Consider the following 20,619-nt stretch of genomic DNA (forward strand, 5'->3'; position numbering starts at 1 on the left):
CTTTTAAAAAAAAAAACTTTTATTTTTTCACCATCAAGTATTTGTTAGCTCTGGGTTTTTCATTGATTACCTATTTCATGCTGACATAGCTTTTTGAGGTAGTTTATCACAGTTTATTGAGTGTTTTCCTTGTGAAGGTAGGTTGAACTCTGTCAAATGCTTGTTTGTGTTAGTTGAGATGATTCTGTAGTTCTTGACATTTATTCTATTAATGGTTCGTTGCATTAATTCATTTTCAGATGTAAAACCAACATTGCTTCCATGGTTTGAATCCCAAGTAGTCATGATGTTTAGGTCATTTTATATATTGCTGGAATCAGTTTACTAGTATTTTGTTGTGGCTTTTTTCATGTACATTAAAAGGAAGTATTTGTGTACTGTATTATAATGTTGTATATAGTATAAAATCATCCAATATGGTACGGCGTATACTTTTACAGACTAGTATTTTAGTGTTAGTAGCATAATGGGTATCATTACCATGTTTGTCCATGGAGTTATTCAAATAAGCCATTCACATACCCCCATGGCTTACAGGAGCACCTCACCAAGTTGATACTGCACAGCCCACCTCACTTTGCTCCCGTTTGTTTTCTCTGCTCCAGAGTGGAACTGAAGTGTCAGTATATGTTTCCAAAAATTGAAGTAATTTATTAGCCTGACGATTGAAATGAGTCTGTCCAGTTTGACTTTTATTATGTGCAAAGACATATGTGACCCTCTGTTGTATTCGAGTCGTTACGGGGCATAATTATCCTAGAGTCCTTTATCCCAAAGGGGTGACCTTAGATAAGGAGTTCTTGGTGCCAGGCAGCTAGATCATGGGCAATGGCCTAAAGGTCTGTAAAAATGTGAAGATAAAGTAGACTGTTGGCCAGGAGCTCCTCCAGCATGATTTTCTGAAGTATAATTAATCCTCCTGCCCACTGGGTCCTGTCTTTGATCAGGGATGGCCTGGTTAAGGACAGAGAGCAGTTGTCCCATGTTCTCTATCACATGTGCTGGCGCTGTGCTACCATGGATATTAAAACAGGTGCAAGATACAGTCTTAAATGAACAGGAGAGCAAAGTTTATTTCAAAATGTAAACCACGTCACCTCTGCATATCAAAGAGAAGAAAGAAAAATATGTACTTTAAATTGCTCCTTTTTACATAACCGCTGAAAAGACAAGAAACAGATTATGTTGTTATCTACAGGAGCATGGGGAAACTAGATGCCAATGCCAGAAGACATGCTGGGAGTGTCTTTAGGTACATGTCTACATCTCAGGCTAAGTTTCTAAACTTGATAATCACAATAAACAATTCATGAAAAAAAAGTCTGTATTATCCACATATTTGTTCACATTACCCATATTGATTTATAGGTCACTTAGAGTTACATTTATCGATTTATTGATCACTTACTGATCTAGATAAAAAGAAAAGATTCAAATGCGTACAATCAGGAAGAGGGACATTGCTACCGACATTACAGAAAGAAAAGGATGATAAAAGGATTTAATGAACAATTGTATAGCAACAAATTAGATAACTCAGATGAAATGGACAAATTCCTTAAATCAACAAACTAATGAAACTACCTCAAGAATAAATGGGAAATCTGAACATCTCTGTAACAAGTGAGGGGGTTGAATTAGTAAACGAAGAACCACCACAAATTAAGCCTAGGCCCAGATGGCTTCAACACAGAATTCTCCAAAATACTCAAAGATTATTTAATACCAATCCTTCACATCTCTTTTAAAAATTAAAACAGAGGGGCGGCTGGGTGGCTCAGTCAGTGAAGCGTCTGTCTTTGGCTCAGGTCATGATCTCAGGGTCCTGGGATCGAGCCCCGCCTTGGACTTTCTTGCTCAGCGGGGAGTGTGCCCCTCCCTCTTCCTCTGACCCCCTCCCCTGCTCATGCTCTTGTTCTCTCCCTCTCAAATGAATAAATAAAAAATCTTTAAAAAAATACAGTAGCCAGGATATGGAAACAACTTAAGTGTCCTTCAATAGGTGAATGGATAAAGATGTGTCATATATACACAATGAAATAATACTCAGCCATAATAAAAAATGAAATCTTGCCATTCATGACAACATGGATGGACATACAGAGCATTATCCTAAGTGAAATAAGTCAGAGAAAGACAAATCTCATACGATTTCACTTATATGTGGAATGTAAAAAAAAAAACCAAAATGAACAGACATTTTTTTTGTTGTTGAGAAACAGAGTCATAGGGGCACCTGGGTGGCTCAGTCGTTAAGCGTCTGCCTTCGGCTCAGGTCATGATCCCAGGATCCTGGGATCCAGCCCCATTCAGGCTCCCTGCTCAGCAGGAAGCCTGCTTCTCCCTCTCCCGCTCCCCCTGCTTGTGTTCCCTCTCGCGCTGTCTCTCTGTCAAATAAATAAATAAAATCTTAAAAAGATAATAAAGATAAAAAAATAAAACACCAACCATAAAAAAAAAAAAAAAGAAACAGACTCATAAAGTATAAGCCAATGGTTGCTAGAATAGAGGGGGTTGAGGGGACAGGTGAAATAAGTGAAGAGGATTAAGAGCTACAAACTTCCAGTGGCAAAATAAATAAGTCAGTGGGATGAAAAGTACAGCATAGGGAAATAAGTCAATAACTTTGTATGGTGACACATGGTAACTACACCTTTCTGGGTGAGCATTTTGTAATGTATGTAATTGTTGCATCACTGTGTTCTACACCTGAAATTATATATAAACAATACTTCAATTTAAAAAATTGTACAAGTACAGCTGCACCTGGCTGGCTCAGTTGGTAGAGCATGTGACTCTTGATCTCAGGGTCATGAGTTCAAGCCCCATGTTGGATGTGGAGCCTACTTAAAAAAAAAAAAAAGAAAGAAAAGAAAAAAATTGGATAAGTACAAAAAAAGTTATAGAGAATACCTCACACTTATTTTGTGAACCCGCAAACCCAATCCAGCGTTATATAAGAGAATTCTACAACATGACCAGGTGGGATTTAATCCAAAGATGAAAACTTGGGTTCATATCTGAAAATCCATTATTGTTATAATGAAGGATATCAACAGAGTAAAAACTAAAATGGCAAGATCTTCTCAATAGCCTCAGAGAAAATAAGGCAAAATCCAATACGCTTTTTTAATTAAAGCATTCCGTATATCAGGAAAAGAAGGAAATTAACCTCATTATGAGCATCTGTGGAAAATCCAAACTAATATTATTTTTAGTGATGAAAGACTGGATGCTTCCCCCTGAAAGTAAGGAACAAAAGAATATCTGCTCTTGCCACTTATGTTTGAGGATGTACTGGCTATTTTAGCCAAAACTATTACCCAAGAAAAGGAAACAATGCATTAAGATTGGTTAGGAAGATGTAAAACTATCTCTCTTCCTATTGATATATCTTATTTTTAGAAAACTCTAAAGAACCCACTAAAAAAAAACCCTCTTAGGATGGATAACTGAGTTCAGCAAGTTGGTTGGATATAAGATCAATATGGAAAAATGAATTGTAGTTCTGTACACTTGTAAGGAACAATCCAATAATGAGATTAAGAAATGCACTTACAATGAAATCAAGAGGAATAAAATACTTAGGGATAATTTAGCAAAAGAGGTACAAAATGAATACTCAGAGGGCGCCTGGGTGGCTCAGTTGGTTAAGCGACTGCCTTCGGCTCAGGTCATGATCCTGGAGTCCCTGGATTGAGTCCCGCATCGGGCTCCCTGCTCAGCGGGGAGTCTGCTTCTCCCTCTGACCCTCCCCACTCTCATGTGCTCTCTCTCATTCTCGCTCTCTCAAATAAATAAATAAAAAATTTTAAAAAAATGAATACTCAGAAAGTATAAAACATGAGTGAAAGAAATTAATAAATGTGTAAATCAATGGGAAAGTGGATCAGAAGACTTAACACTGTTGAAATGGCACTAGCCCCTAAATGATCTAGAGACTCAACACAATACCTATCATGATCCCAGCTTATCCCCCTTATATAAATTGTTAAGATGGTTTTTAAAATTATATGGAATTGCAAGGGAATCAGAATACCCAAAGTACTCTTGAAAAAGAAAAACAAAGTGGTAGGACTAACATTTCTGGTAGTAAGATTAAGTGGTAGGAAGATGGGAAGATGGGAAAGTGAAAGCTAAGGGCTACAGGACTTTCTTTTTGAGGTGACAAAAATGTTGAAAAATTGTGGTGCTGATTGTGCATTATCTGTGAATATACTGGAAACCTCTGAATTGTACATACTAACGGGATGTATTTTATGGTGTTTGTATTCTATCTCACTAAAGCTATTCAAGTAAATAAATGCATTAGGGCTTTATTGAACACAACTTGCAACATCTGGTTGGTCAGAGAAGAGTAGCTTATGAATGGTCACTGAAGAGTCTGTGTGCCAAGGCTCGGGCTGTGGGGTTCAAACTTGCCACCAGAGCCAAGTGCGTGGGAGCCCACGGAGTGCTTTTCTTTTTTTTTTTTTAGATTTTATTTATCAGGGAGAGAGAGAACAAGCAGAGGGAGCGGCAGAGGGAGAAGCAGGCTCCCTGCTGAGCAAGGAGCCCCATGCGGGACTCGATCCCAGGCCCCTGAGATCATGACCTGAGCAGAAGGCTGCCACTTAACCGACTAGGCCACCCAGGTGCCCGGAGCCCATGGAATTCTTCAGTTACTGTGTAGACCGTTACTCTGAGGTATATAAAACTGTTTTCATGAGATGTTTTGCAAGATCCCAACTTGGAAAAAAACACATGAAAATTTTAAAAAACTCACTGACACCATTAGAAGAGGAATCACCGGTCCTGGGCGAAAACTAAGGCACAACCAGTTTGAGCCAGACCAGAACTGAAGCATGCGCAGAAGTCCCGAGCAACTGCCTAAGTTACCTTTAGTGCATTGCTAATACTAAAATCTTCCAGGGGCAGGGGTGTTCCACCGTTTTTTGAACTGCGACCTATGTACTAGCATGTGAACACACTAAGCATGCGTGATAAACCTAAAATGCCTAAGTAATAGAATATGTGTAAATTCCCTCACGCATATGCAAGCTTCCTGCCCCTGCCTCCTCAGCACACTAAATAAAAGATAATTGCATTAAAACACTGCTTTGGGAAATACTCCCAGTGTTCTCTTTATTTGCTGTAAATAAAAGTCTTCTACACCAGACTGTACGTCTGGGACATGTTACTGCCTCACACTCTGGGAGGGAATGGACTCGTTGAATTAGGTAACAGTCCCACAGGGGAGGGAGTGGAGAAGGAATGGGTGGAGCCTCAGAGCTGTCATCAAAGATCAAAATGGAACCAGACTCTTTATTGCGTGTTGTGAGGTCTTTTTTTTTTAAAGATTTTATTTATTTTAGAGAGAGAGTAAGGGGAGGGATAGAGAGGGAGGTAGAGAGAGAATCTCAAGCAGACTTGCCCTGAGCGTGGAGCGGCCTCCCCGCTGGATCTCAGGAACCCAGCCAAAACCAAGAATCCCACCACTCAACAGACTGAGCCACCCTAGAGCCCCAAGGTGAGGTCTTTTTCAGTGTGTGTGTGTGTGTGTGTGTGTGTGTGTGTGTGTGGAGATTTTATTTATTTATTTGACACAGAGAGAGACAGCTAGAGAGGGAACACAAGCGGGGGGGAGTGGGAGAGGGAGAAGCAGGCTTCCCCCTGAGCTGGGAGCCCGATGTGGGGCTCGATCCCAGGACCCTGGGACCATGACCTGAGCCGAAGGCAGTCGCTTAACAACTGAGCCACCCTTAAGTGTGTTTGTAAGCAAGGGTCACAGGTCCATGAGTGGTTTCTCAGCCTCATGCCAACCCCTGAACCCAGGGAGGACCTCAGACCCTCTAGTCCCTGTCAGGCATTGCCTGGCCTGGTCAGGCGCCCCTCTTGCTCTGAACAAGGGCGTCGCTCCACTGGAACAGACTGGGACTCCCTGCGCACACCTGTGTCCCCACGTTTAGAGGAAGCTGCAGGAAGATGCCACTGTCCCTCTAGGGCCTGGACCAAGTTTGGTCTAAAAGCAAAAGTCCAAGGAGGGGACGGGTTCCCCACCACCCGCAGAGACTGCTGCGCCTCAGCAATCGGACCTCCGGCCCTGTTGTCACTCAGGAGCAGAGGGGCGGGTCCTTGCGAGCTGTCCAATCAGGGGCGCAGCAGGGGCAGGTGGGCGTGGCGACGCTCCGCAGCCGCGTGGACGCTTGCGGTCTTGCTCGCGGTCAAGTCTCACCTGCGCTTAAGGGTCCCAGGTGGCCCTGCTGCCGCGTCAATGGCGCGGTGACCTGCACCGGCTGCGGGAGCCGTAGGGACGACGCCGGCGGACCGAGAAGCCGGGAAACGGTGAGCGTGCGGGGCCGGGTGTGCCAGGACGGGGCGGAGGGGCCGGCAACGGGCCGCGGCGAGACCCGGCCTCCCGCGGGAGCCCCGGAGTCTGCGGAGCCGAGTCCCCGGTGGCGCCGCTCGGACCTCAGTCCCCTCCGGCGCGCGGCGTGCGGGCTGGGCGTCCTGTCCGGTCCCTGCGGGCGGCCGCGTCTCCCCCGATCATGCGGTGACCACGGGGCAGTCGTGACTCGGTGTCCGAGGTTCGTGCGCGGGAGGTGCTGTGGTCCGGGGGCCCCAGTCCTTCCTTCCTCCCGAGCGGCCCCCGTTTTCTCCTGAGTGTTCCCGATGTTTGGGCGGCAGAGGGTCAAATCCACGACCCTGTCTCCCAGCCTTTCCTTTCCTCGGACTGGCAATAAATGCTTGTTTCGAAATCCCGCCCCGCCTCCCCAGACGCCAACTTCCCCTCTTCAGTTCATAGCATCAGTACCAACTGTTTGTTCTCCGCGGTGCAATTCAAACAGACGCAGTATTTTAATTGTTTATCATTTTCACGCAGTCAGGGGATGGCTCATTTCAAAAGGTTTATTTTTTGTCCGGATATTTTACATGAGAGGAAGCAGAGAATAACCACCTGGAACAACGTTGTATTAAGTTCATTTTTCAATAAATGTAAAATTTATTTACGCAATAGACCTTGAAAGACAGTATGAAATATTTCCAAAGAGGTATGAAAGAAGTGTATTTAAGGAAAAAAATATTCCAGTATTGCATTGCATGTATTAACATTTGTAGTTTCTCAATTTTTCTCTCCTGAGCAGGTTGTAGTAATATTTTGAGGTCTGTTACTTATTTTTTTTGAGATGTGGGTGGGGTGATTTCAAATATAATTCCAGAGCTTAGACTTGAACTAGTGATTAACTGTTATAAAGCAATTTCTTGCCATGGAAATAATACTTTTTTTACTGTTTAACAGAAAAAAAAAATACTTGTGGTTTTTTTTGTTGAACTCAAAAAATGTCTTCCTTTTCTTTCCTCCTTCCTTTCCCCATAAACATTGGGTTTAGTGATTTTGCGGGACTCTTCGTTACTGGGTTTGTGTCATTTAAAACATCTCTGGTGGCCCAGAGCGACTCCAGTGGTGGTCAGAGACCCCAGGTCAGTGTCTCTAAGATAAGGGGCCCCTTGAGCCTACAAAGGGAAGTATTTGAAGACCCAGTAGGTTCTTCCTGGGGAACCTCCTCCTGCTGGCCTCCTACCTGCTCACACCCACTAGAGAAGGAGCCTTTATACGGAGAGAAGCAACAGGGCCCTGCAAGGTGGGGATGCAAGTGCAGGGGATGCAAGTACGGGGGGGGGGGGGGGGGTTGCAGCGCAGATGTCTTCTAAGATTGTAACTGGTTTGGGGGGGCTTTTTCTAAACAAAGGATTTGAGGGGCGCCTGGGTGGCTCAGTCATTAAGCGTCTGCCTTCGGCTCGGGTCATGATCCCAGGGTTCTGGGATCGAGCCCCGCATTGGGCTCCCTGCTCCACGGGAGGCCTGCTTCTCCCTCTCCCACTCGCCCTGCTTGTGTTCCCTCTCTCACTGTGTCTCCCTCTGTCAAATAAATAAATAAAATCTTTAAAAAAAATAAAGGATTTGAGTCTGGCATCACATTGTAGGTGCACTCAGATTGTAATTTATTTACAATTTACTACATTGAGAAGGTCTGTGAAGGTCAGGAGTTCTGTGATGCCTTATGTCCTTTTGGTTAGAAAGAGTTGAAATTTTTCCTTTTGTATGGTTTGCACTTTTGTAACCATTAATGTTTAAAGGAATGAGATCTTAGAATGGTTTCTTATGTACAAAAGTTAAAATTAAATCAAGACTATTAAATAGTAAAATACAGTATACATAAATTTCTGTATTTGATTTTATTTTTTTAAAGATTCACTTATTTATGTGAGAGAGAGAGCAAGCGGGCGCTTCGTACCAACGTTTGTCCTTGCAATGAGCAGTCTCACTTTGCTTTTTTGGATGTTTGAGTGCTGACAGCTGAAGCCTTGTGCGCCCAGCGGGATGAACTGATGAGAAAGCCTGGGTGGTCTCGTCTCTAGAGCAGGCAGGAGATTCCAGCCGGAACAGCCCCTGCCAGTATGCAGATCTCTTCCCCTTGCCCTACTCCCCAACCCCAGTGACCTCCATACCCAGCCAGTCTCCTTTCTGTTCTTTGAAGCCGTTTCAGAGCTCCCTGGGAGGCCCTCTCTGCTCTGAGACCTCTGTTCTGTGAGTCCTAAGCCTTTCCCTACTGTATGGGTGTCTGTGTGTGTTTGGGGGGGGCCCACATAGCCATACCCCTCAACTTCTTTCTCTTTATTTATTTGAGAAAGAGAGAGAGCGAGGGCGGGGGCTGCGGGCAGAGGGAGAGAGAATCTCTGTGCCGACACACGGCTCTATCCCAGGACCCTGAGATCACGCACGACCTGGGCCGAAATCAAGAGTCGGCTCAACCGACTGCACCACCCAGGCGCCCCCTACCGTGCACGTGGCCATGACAATGGATGCTGTGAGCCGCGTGTGCCCACGTGACCGCCATCTGTTTGCTCTTGCTTTGAGCTGCACACCTCCTCTGCGACCTGATGGTGGCAAGCACTGCTGGGTGCTGGGGAGCCCGTGCTTTGTGCCCTGTGGTGCCCCATGTTGCAGTGGTGACCCGACCACGTCTCCATTCTAGCTGTGGCCGGCCATTGCTGGCCACTGCAAGCATTTGAGGCATGCCCACCTTTACATGGCAATGACAAAGCTTCCCTTTCTGAACATTCATCCTAAACCTGAAATGAAAAGAACCTGCTCCGGGAACCACGGCTTTGGAAACTATTCCCCCAAGGTCTCCTTATTTGCTGCAAATAAAGTTTCCTTTGTGTAACAACTCCACCTGGTGTGGTCTCGGGTCTATAACCCAAGGAGGGAACTCACATGAATTTGTTGACACATTCTTGTCTTAATGCTTTAGCTCAGAATCCCAGTACAGGCAGGGTTGATTAGGATTGGTGAGAGGGGACATTCTTGCATTATTTCGGTGCTACCAGAAAGCATCTAATTCTTTCAGGGTCGGTGCACTTGCGTTAAACAAGAGCCCAGTTGATATAGAAGCAGGTAGGGGCAGAGGGGAAGCATTCTCTACTCCAGTGGTTTGCTCTCAATCTTTTAGTGAACCTATGTCCCCAGGCTTGACATCCTGATACATAAGAAGAAAGATATTTGGGGGGCACCTGGGTGGCTCAGTTGGTTAAGCATCTGCCTTCAGCTCAGGACATGATCCCAGGGTCCTGGGATCAAGCCCCGCATCCAGCTCTCTGCTCGGCGGGGAGCCTGCTTCTCCCTCTCCACCTGCTTGTGTGTGCTTTCTTTCTCTCTCTAATAAATAAATAAATAAATAAAATTTTTAAAAAGAAAAAAAGGGTATTTGGTCCTTGTCCCCAGTTCCTAGCAAAAACCTCTTGAGGCCCTGGGAATTACTTGAGTGATAAGGGTGACAGAATATTTTTTTGTTTTAATGAGGAAACTATTGGCCAGCCTTTAGATAGCTTCAGGATGGGGCTGGACACTGGAAACACCAAGCCTTGACTACAGGCTTGGAATGTTCAGCCCCAGCTCCCAGACTCTAGAGAGAGGAGAGGGTCTAAGAGATTGAATTAATCACCAATGGCCAGTGAATCCTCATGAAAACCCTGAAAGCCAAGATTCAGAGAGTTTCTGGGTTGGAAAGCACAGGCAGGTGCCGGCAGGGGGGGCATGCTCTGCAACCCCCTTCTCCCCCTCCCCCCCCCCACCGGTATGACCACCTTACTTTGACCTACGCATCACTACCTTTGTCTGTTCCTGAGTTGTATCCTTTAGAGCAAATTGGTATAGTTAAGGGCTTTGCTGAGTTCTTACAACTGATTCAGTCAGTCACCAGACGTGGTGGCCCACGGAGGGAACCTGCGTGGGTAGGTGGCTGAGCACACCATCTGTGGCTGGCGTCTGGAGTGCGGCCGTGGGTGGAACGGAGCTCTCCACCTGTGGAGTCAGACGTGAACTCTGGGTGTTAGGATTGAACCATTGGACACCTGTTTGGTGACACAAGAGTTGGAGAAGTGGCAGTGGGACGGACACCATGTATTGGGTATCAGGTGGAGGATAAAAACCCTATTGTCCTCACAAGTGTTCCACCTTGTAGAAAAGGCTGGAAGAGACTCATGTTGGCTGTTTCATTCCCCAGGTCAGATAGGCTCTGGGAAAATCCCAGTCAGTTACACTCTGGTGAAATACATTGTGTTGAGGCCAAAATATCTTGGACATATTTTTAAATGGCTACTCTTTGGCCTCTCTTTCTAATTTTTGGAGACCATGCTTTACCCTGGTACCCTCAGTTCTGTGATGGAGGAGTTGTTGATTTCAGGTTTCTTGGCTTTTGTCTTCTGAGGACTGGGAGCCAGCTTCTAAGCTCCTCATGTGCCCAACCAGAGACCAGAAGTCTCTGACTCCTTTTTTTGATGTCAACCCTCATCTCTCCTTCCTCCCCTTGTGCCCCACATCTGTACAAGGGGACCAAACACCCTGGGTGCTCCTTCCTTTGGTTTTGGCAAATGATTCAACCCACAGAAGGCCCTGCCCCTGTACCCCAACTCTCACCCTAGCACACCCCCAAGCCCTAATAAAAAACCCAGGCCAGGCAGCTTTCCTTGCTCTCTCCAGGCATTTCCCACCTGCTTGAGAGGCCTGCCCAGCGCTGCCCTCTCTGGATGCTTGCATTATGGAAATAAGAAACACTTTCATACCCTCTAGGCATGTGTGTGTTGTCAGTATAGACAATCTGAACCATATCTTGGGTGGGGGTCCACCTGCCCATGAAGTGGACCCTAATAGTCATAGAATGGGTAACCTGGTACGTATTTTGCAATCCTCTCTGCTTTATTGTTCTACTGATAAATCCTCCAGATCTTTTGATGTTAGTGCATGCCATCCTCATATGAGTCTCCAAGTGCTAATGCACAAAAAATTCCATGAACATTGATGTGGGGCTGCCTAGCAAATGATCAAGAAAGAATTCTTGACATATTTTGGGGGCAAAATGGGGCTTTTCTTAAAGCACTGGGACAGGACCGGTGGGCAGAAGGAGCTGCTGGGGGATTGTGAGGAGTAACTAATTCTACACTTTTTAGTTAGTGGGGGGGGTTAGGGATAACGTAAGTCTCTAAGGAATTTGTGTGCTGAAAGCAGGGTCTCTAGCACTTTGGAGGGCTAGCTGTTAAGATAAGGTTGTTCTTTTAGTAAAGCATTAGTCATGAGACTCTTTAGATGTGTGTCAGTGGGCCATATGTTGAAAGATGATTGTTATACCCTGGGAGTATGTGACACTATGTTAGAGTCAAGTGACACAAACCAGAGCAAAGGTACAATGGTGAAACATTAAAGAAAATCTTTGAGGGGTGCCTGGGTGGCTCAGTCGGTTAAGCGTCAGATTCTTGATTTCTGCTCAAGTCATGATCTCAGGGTTGTGAGATTGAGCCGCACATTGGGCTCTGTGCTAGGCGTGGAGCCTCCTTGAGATTTTTCTCTCTCCCTCTGCCCCTCTCCCCCAAATAATAAATAAATCTTTTTTATTTTTAAGATTTTATGTATTTAAGAGAGAGCACAAGCAGGGGGAGTAGCAGGCTCCCTGTTGAGCAGGGAGCCCAATGCGGGACTCTAGCCGAGGACCCCAGGATCATGACCTGAGCTGAAGGCAAATGCTTAACTGACTGAGCCACCAATAAATAAATCTTTAAAAAAAAAAAGAGAGAGAGAAAATCCTTGAGGGAGTTACAGGAATGTTACACCCTGTATGTCTCAGGGATTTTTCAGTGGGCTGCAAGTTGTAAGGAGACTTCATTTTAGCTACATTTCTCTTGCCTTTGTTCTCCCCATCGGACATTGTTGAAAAATTGCTGGGCTGTAGATAGTGATCAGGCCAAATTTTATAGGAAATGACAATGGATTGTATCACTCAGCCCTCCTCCATTCTTGCATAAGTTTCGGAATTGTTCCCAGTGGTCTTTAACACGTGGGATTATTAAATTGACTTACTTTTTGTTCTAACCACTGAAATGGAGCTGTTCCAGTTGTCTAATGGGTAGGGCACTGGCCTCCTATGAAATGGGATCTACTGGGCATTTTATTGGCCTGTTACTTCATTACCAAGGTGATGGACATTTTTTCATATATGATCTTTCGTCTGATGTTAGATGTGTTTTGCTTCTTTTTCCATTTTTAAATTGTGTCCGTTTCTTGTTACCCTGCAAACTAACCCTTTTACATTGCATGTATCGCTGATATGTTTTCTTCCCCTTTTTATCTTTTAACTATCTAAATTTTAATATATTTGTATTTGTCAGTCTCTGGCTTTATGGTGTATTTTTTTCTTACAACAGAATATTCTCCCTATTCTTGTGTCAACAAAACCTTTACCAGTGACTTCTACAGTTGTCCTCGTTTGATCTTTCACATTTAAATCCACAATGAATTGGGTATTTTCCATGGAATAGAAGGGAATATAACACCCTTTTCCAAATAGATAACACTTTGTCCCTGCCCCGTGTATTCATGGTAACTGCCACTGCCCTAAAATGCCTGATCTGTCCTTAACCAAATTTCCATATTTAATACCAGCCCATGGAAGACACTTCCTTTCCCTTGGTCTGTTTTTCTCTCTGCTAATACTGTATGGTCTGGAATACCATAGCTTGACAATCCTTGATGTATGTTAGGTAGACCACCACTTTGTTCTTCTGAAGACTCTGTCCATTTCTCGGCATTCATTCCTCATATTAGGTTTGGATGGGCAGGCACCCCTCAAAGATTTTCTTTAATGTTTCACCATTGTACCTTTGCTCTGGTTTGTGTCACTTGACTCTGATAACCACAACCTCCCAGGGTATGATAACAATCATCTTTCAACATGTGGCCCACTGACACACATCTAAAGAGTCTCATGACTAATGCTTCCTCATATTAGGTAGGTTTTGTTGACTCCTAAAGAATCTGTTTTGGGGGCTTATGGAATTTTACAAATACCATTTGGGAGAGGTGACATCTGGGTGGCACTTAATTCTTTCTAAGACTATGTGCTTAGATTTTATTCTGCTTTGATTGACACTTCCCAATAGCCAATTCTTATTTTTTCTCATGAATATCATTAAATAGCCTTTATTAGTCTTGTTTAGTAGGAATTAAATTTGGTGTGGAGGAAACCAGGAACAAGCTCCCAAATGTTGTCTCATAGGATGGGCTCCGTTCTCCAAGCAAGAAGTTGGGAGAACACGTGAATTATTGTCTACCAGGGAGCTCAGTAGAGACTCAGGGCCCAGAGTGTTTTCTGCGGGCTGATCATGTGGGCTCATTGGCACCGTGTGCCCAACATGTAACAAAGTTACTGACTCTAAAAAGGAAAACAGGAGTTTACTATCTACCATACTATTTGCATAAAAACTTCAAGGCATACTGAAGCATTCCTCTCTATAAGGTTATGGGTCTCTCCCCACATCCCATACAAACTTTGTGAGCAAGCATTTATCAGGATAAACAACGGCCTTGGGCCTCCTGATGTTCACTTCCACCTGCAACCTTTGTTCCAGGGGGGTGCTACAGATGAGTTGTAGAAAGTAATGGGGGCCGACCCAGGCAGCTAACTTTACTCTCTGAACTCACAACAAAAGAGGCATTACTATTTTTGCTGTTGTTCCACTGAATACATCAGTTCTAGCCTCAGAATTGCTGGGTGGGAGCCTTGTCTCTGTTCCCTGGCACAGAACATTTGTGAGCTGTTGATCTCTTGCTAGGACCAGCATTTAGGGGAATTATGCTGCTGGGGGATTCCTATTCCCCGGGATGGCTGCTCCACTTGACCTGGGAGCTCTCAAATGAGAGAGGTTGGGAGGACAGCCTCTAGAGTGGTGGGAGGACAGCCTCTAGAGTGGTGGTCGGGCATCCTTTGCTGCTGAAATTAGAGCAAGGGGATTTTACATGTTTTGAAGAAAAGCTCTGTTCAAGTCTTTCTGTGTGTTGTGATCATGTGCAAATTCACCATCAAAGGATTGTGGATTTCAATGAGTGCCCTTGCAAATTCCAAGTCTTGACCTGTTCTGCAAGGTCATCAAGGCCCAGGTTGCAGTGTTACGAATCTGCTGGAAAGAACTTCTCTGTGATCTTATCCTAATATACCCCGAGGCTGGAAGGAACTTCTCTGTGATCTTATCCTAATATACCCTGAGGCTCACGAGTATAGGGATGTTGCGGATGTCTAAGTTGTTATGTGTTCTTCCTCATGCCTGAGCTCTAACTCTGAATAACTCCCTGGCCCCATGAAATGAGACAGAAAAAAAAGGTAAAACTGAGCATGATAAGTATTATATGAACAAATTATAATTATACTCCTCCACAGGAATATGTTCGTTTAGCCAGCTGGATCTGACTACTTTTTTTTTTTTAAGATTTTATTTATTTGTCAGAGAGAGAGCACAAGCAGGGGGAGCAGCAGAGTGAGAGGGAGAAGCAGGCTCCCCCCACACCCTGAGCTGGGAGCCCGACACGGAGCTTGATCCCAGGACCCTGAGATCATGACCTGAGCTGAAGGCAGCGGCTTAACCAACTGAGCCACCCCGGTGTCCCTGGGTCTGACTACTTCTAATGGCCTGGAGGACTGCAGGACAATCTGGCCAGCTGGACTTTGTTACAAGTTGCATTTCCACAGGCCTCTCGGCCTCTCCTATTTGGGGATGGGACTAGAAGAACAAGCTTCCAGCTCTTCGTTGTGTTTTTATTCATTAAAACGTCAATCAGGGGCACCTGGATGGCTCAGTGGGTTAAGCGTCTGCCTTTGGCTCCAGTCATGATCCCAGGGTCCTGGGATCAAGTCCCACATCAGGCTCCCTGCTCAGTGGGGAGTCTGCTTCTCCCTCTGCCCCTCTCCCACTCGTGCTCTATCTCGCTCTCTCTCAAAGAAATAAATGTAATCTTAAAAAAAAAACAAAACACTTCAGGGGCACCTGGGTGGCTCAGCCATTAAGTGTCTGCCTTCGGCTCCTGGGATTGAGCCCCGCATCGCGCTCCCTGTTCCAGGGGAGCCCTGCTTCTCCCTCTCCCACTCCCCCTGCTTGTGTTCCCTCTCTCGCTGTGTCTCCCTCTGTCAAATAAATAAATAAAATCTTAAAAAAAAAAAAAAGATATCTAAGTCTTCAAAGACGTAAAAAAAAACAAAAACAACCACTTCAATCATATATGGTGCTGTGCTTCATGAAGTGCTTTATGATATGGTGGTATTAAAGGAGGAGATGGAAGACTTTGTCTTTCAAGGTTTTGATGTACTTAAAATGGAAATATTGGGACGCCTGGGTGGCTCAGTCAGTTAAGCATCTGCCTTCAGCTCAGGTCATGATCCCAGGACCCTGGGATCCAGCCCTGCATTGGGCTCCCTGCTCAGCGGGAAGCCTGCTTCTCCCTCTCCCACTCCCCCTGCTTGTGTTCCCTCTCTCTCTCTCTCTCTCTGACAAATAAATAAAATCTTAAAAAATAATAAAATTTTTAAAAAATAAAATGGAAATATTAATTTTATTTGACTATAATTTCTCCAAGTTGTTCTGTACCTGACAGTAGAGACTGATGAAGAGTTGAAGTGATCACAATAAAAATGTAGCGGTAAGGGCGCCTGGGTGGCTCAGTTGGTTGGGCGGCTGCCTTCGGCTCAGGTCATGATCCTGGAGTCCCTGGGTCGAGTCCCGCATTGGGCTCCCTGCTCGGCAGGGAGTCTGCTTCTCCCTTGGACCCTCCCCCCTCTCATGTGCTCTCTCTCTCTCATTCTCTCTGTCTCAAATAAATAAATAAAATCTTAAAAAAAAAAATGTAGCGGTAAATCCCACTTGTTCATGATGCTGTTAAATTCATGAGGAAATGGGTGTGACCAGAGAGGAAGAGTCTGATGACCCAGTCATAGAATAGATGTTGAGAAATCGAAGTCCTATGTGAATTTCTTACGAATTGAGTAGAGATCTCCAGTGCTGTCTCACCCATCCTCCTGTACACATGCATGGGATGTTTCAGGACTCAGTGGCCTTTGAGGATGTGACTGTGAACTTCACCCTGGAGGAGTGGGCTCTTCTGAATCCATCCCAGAAGAAACTCTACAGAGATGTGATGCAGGAAACCCTCAGGAACCTGGCCTCAATAGGTGAGGGTGACAACATTCTTACTTACGAGTCCATTAGAGAACCAGTGTGACTTGCTCATGAGGGCTGTTTCGAGAGGTGAAATGTGGAAAGGGAATATGTTAGTGAATAAACAAGGCATGGTCATAGGTCCATATTCATGGACCTAGAATCTAACAATTTTTAATAAAATTTTATAATTTATTAAATTATAATTTAGTAATTATTATATATTTAATATATAAATATACTTAATAATTATATTTACTATAATTTATATGAGATTTCGACTCAGGTCATGATCTCAGGGTTGTTAGATCGATACCCACATCGGGCTCTGTGCTGGGCGTGGAGATTCTCTCTCTTCCTGGGGCACCTGGGTGGCTCAGTCGTTAAGCGTCTGCCTTTGGCTCAGGTCCTGATCCCAGGGTCCTGGGATCAAGCTCCACATTGGGCTTCCTGTTCAGCAGGGAGCCTGCTTCTCCCTCTCCCACTCCCCCTGCTTGTGTTCGCGCTCTCTCTGTGTCTCTCTCTATCAAATAAATAAATAAAATCTTAAAAAAAAAAAAAAAAGATTCTCTCTCTCCCTGGGGCACCTGGGTGGCTCAGTCGTTAAGCATCTGCCTTCGGCTCAGGTCATGATCCCAGGGTCCTAGGATCGAGCCCCGCATTGGGCTCCTGCTCAGTGGGAAGCCTGCTTCTCCCTCTCCCATTCCCCCTGCTTATGTTCCCTCTCTCACTGTATCTCTCTCTGTCAAATAAATAAATAAATAAAAATCTAAAAAAAAAAAAGATTCTCTTCCTCACCCTCTGCCCCCCCATCCCTCTCTAAAAATAAATAAATAAATAAATTTTTATAATTTGTACGGCAGAAAGCTGTGTATTTTGTTTTTTTAAAAGATTTTATCTATTTATTTGAGAGAGAGAACAAGCAGGGGGAGGGGCAGAGGGAGAGGGACAAGCAGACTCCATGCTGAGCAGGGAGCCTGATGCAGGACTCAGGGACTCATGGGACCCCAGGGACCCCCAGGACCCTGGGACCATGACCCGAGCCAAAGGCAGATGCCCAACCGACTGAACCAGGCGCCCGCTACTGTGCATTTTAGAAGAAAAATGGGAAGACCATGACAATGAAGATCAGGATGAAAATTCTGGGACGAATCTGAGGTGAGTCCCACTCACGTGAGAAAGCAAGGTCCCAGGAGCGAATCTAGAGATGTCATGAAATTTTTAAAAAAGCAAGTAAAGCAAATCAGCCCCGCTTCAAATTTGTAGATTCTTAGAATATTTTCATCAAAATTTTTATCAAATATGACCTAGGGGCACCTGGGTGGGTCAGTCAGTTAAGCATCCGACTCTTGATTTCTGCTCAGGTCATGATCTCAGGGATGTGAGATGGAACCCTGCATTGGGCTCCGTGCTGAGCATGGAGTCTGCTTAAGATTCTTTCCCTCTCCCTCTCTCTCCTCCTCTGCTCCCCATCCCCCCACAGCTTGCGTACTCTCTCCTCTCCCTCTTTCTCAAATAAATAAATAAATAAAATCTTTTAAAACTTGTACTACACTCACCATCTTATGATGATGTGATCATAAAATGCCTACACAATGAGAAGTGAGGTGAATGACTTAGGCATTGTTATATAGCATCAGGTTACTGTTGATCCTCTGACCATGTATCAGAAGGATCATCTGCTTCTGGACTGTGGTTCGCCACAGAAAACTGAAACCATAGAAAGTGAAATTGCAGATGAGGGGAGGGAACTGCTGTATATTCACTCTCAATCAGAAATGATAGGAGGGGCGCCTGGGTGGCTCAGTTGGTTAAGCGACTGCCTTCGGCTCAGGTCACGATCCTGGAGTCCCTGGATCAAGTCCCACATCGGGCTCCCTGCTCTGCAGGGAGTCTGCTTCTCCCTCCGACCCTCCCCCCTCTCATGTGCTCTCTCTCATTCTCTCTCTCTCAAATAAATAAATAAAATCTTAAAAAAAAAAAAAAAGAAATGATAGGAAACCAATACTTTCCTTGAAAATAGTTTAAAAAGTCATTTTTACAATTATTAATATAAAATTATTAATATATAAGCTAATAATAATATGCTTCTCATTTTTTCCAGCAGACATACAGTAGAAAGACTCTGTAAAAGAAAACAAGGTTGTCAATGTGGAAAAACCTTCAGCCAGATTCCATATCATAATCAGAAGAAGAAAAGTCCTACTGGAATAAAGCTACGTAAATGCACTTTGTGTGGACAAGTCTTCATGTGTCATTCATCCTTTAACAAGCACATGAGATCTCACATTGGCCACAAACCATATGAGTATCAGGAATGTGAAGAGAAGCCTTATAAATGTAAGGAATGTGGGAAATCCTTCAAGCATCGCCAATCCATTCGAATGCATGAAAGGACACACACCGGACAGAGGCCCTATGAATGTAAACACTGTGGGAAAGCTTTTATTTGTCACAATTACTTTCAAATTCATGAAAGGGCACACAGTGGGGAAAAGCCCTACAAGTGTACAAAATGTAGTAAAACCTTTATTCAAGTAACTTACGTAAACATGAAAGGACTCATATTGGAGAGAAACCTAGTGAATGTAAGCAATGTGGTAAAGCTTTCAGTTGTCTCAGGTCCTTTTGAATACACGAAAGGATACACAGTGCCAAAAAGCCTAAGGAATGTACAAAATGTGGTAAAACCTTCAGTTACTCAAGTAATTTACGTAAACATGAGAGAAGTCATAATGGGGAGAAACCCTATGAATGTAAGGAAAATGGGAAAGCCTTGCATTCATTCTTTCACCAAATTTCGAAGATACATGATCAAGCAAAATGAAGATGGATTTTATAAGTATAAGGAGTGTGAGAAAGCCGTCAGGTGTCCCAGATCCTTTCAAAGCCATGAACCGGGGGTGCCTGGGTAGCTCAGTCAGTTAAGCGACCGTTCTTCGTTTTGGCTCAGGTCATGATCTCGCAGTCATGAGGTCAAGCCCCACATCGAGCTCTGCACTGAGGGCGGAGTGTGCTTGAGATTCTCTGTCTCTCTCCCTCCACCTCTCCCCCAGCCCTGCTTGCACATGCTTTCTCTCTCTCTCTCTCTCTCTCTCTCTCTCTCAAATAAATGACTAAATAAAAAGTCTTTAAAAAAAACAACAACAAAAACCAAAGACATGAACGGGGCACACAGTGCCCTATGAATATAAGGAATGTGGTAAAGCCTTCCTTTCTCCCAGATGCCTTGAAAAACATAAAAGAATACATAATGGGAAGAAACCTCGTGAACGTAGGAATGTGGTAAAGCTTTCTGTTATCCCAGTTTCCTTGGGAAACATGAAAGAAGTCATAGCGGGGAGAAACCTGTGAGTGTAAACTATGTGGTGAGGCCTTCAGCAGTCACCATGATGGTCAAAAACATGAAAGAACTCACACTGAAATGAAACTCTATGAATGGAAACTCTATGAATGTGCGAAAGCCTTCACTTATCCTTCAGGTGTTCAGTCACACGTGGTAATCCACACTGGAGATGGACCTTATAAAGGTAAGGCGTGTAAGAAGGCATTTGCTTGGGCACCTGGGTGGCTCAGTTGGTTCGGTGACTGCCTTCGGCTCAGGTCATGATCCTGGAGTCCCAGGATCAAGTCCCACATCGGACTCCCTGCTCAGCGGGGGGTCTGCTTCTCCCTCTGACCCTCCCCCCTCTCATGCTCTCTCTCTCTCTCATTCTCTCTCTCAAATAAATAAATAATCTTAAAAAAAAAAAAAAAACCAACATTCACTTCTCCCAGGGCATCACAAACATGGAAAAACTCACACTGGAGAGAAACCCCATCAATGTAAAAATTGTAGTAAAGCCCCCACCACAGTTCAACTTTGAAGACCCAGCACAGTTTGGATTTCCTGCAAGCCGTCATGTGTCCACCAGGAAACAGATTTATACAGTCGTGGTTGAGAATGTTCTCTGAAGCGCTGCTCCCCTCTTCTCTAGGTCATATTTATATAAGCTCTAATTTGTATAGTAAACACCTTGTTCTCTTAATACCACTAGTGACTTGTGTTCCTCTCTCTGCCATGACAGCTCCCTGGTGCAGTCCACAAGAACTGTGTGGGAGTTC

At 44.5% G+C, this 20,619-nt stretch overlaps 1 pseudogene; it reads left to right on the top strand.

Moving 5' to 3' along the window:
• The first annotated feature begins 6,253 nt into the window (after window positions 1-6,253).
• On the top strand, window positions 6,254-19,342 carry LOC118005601 (annotated as a pseudogene).
• Window positions 19,343-20,619: the final 1,277 nt, after the last annotated feature.

The sequence above is a fragment of the Mirounga leonina genome, unplaced genomic scaffold (genome assembly GCF_011800145.1).
Source record: "Mirounga leonina isolate KUSES-001 unplaced genomic scaffold, KU_Mleo_1.0 Mir_94, whole genome shotgun sequence".
In the NCBI taxonomy this organism is placed as follows: domain Eukaryota; kingdom Metazoa; phylum Chordata; class Mammalia; order Carnivora; family Phocidae; genus Mirounga; species Mirounga leonina.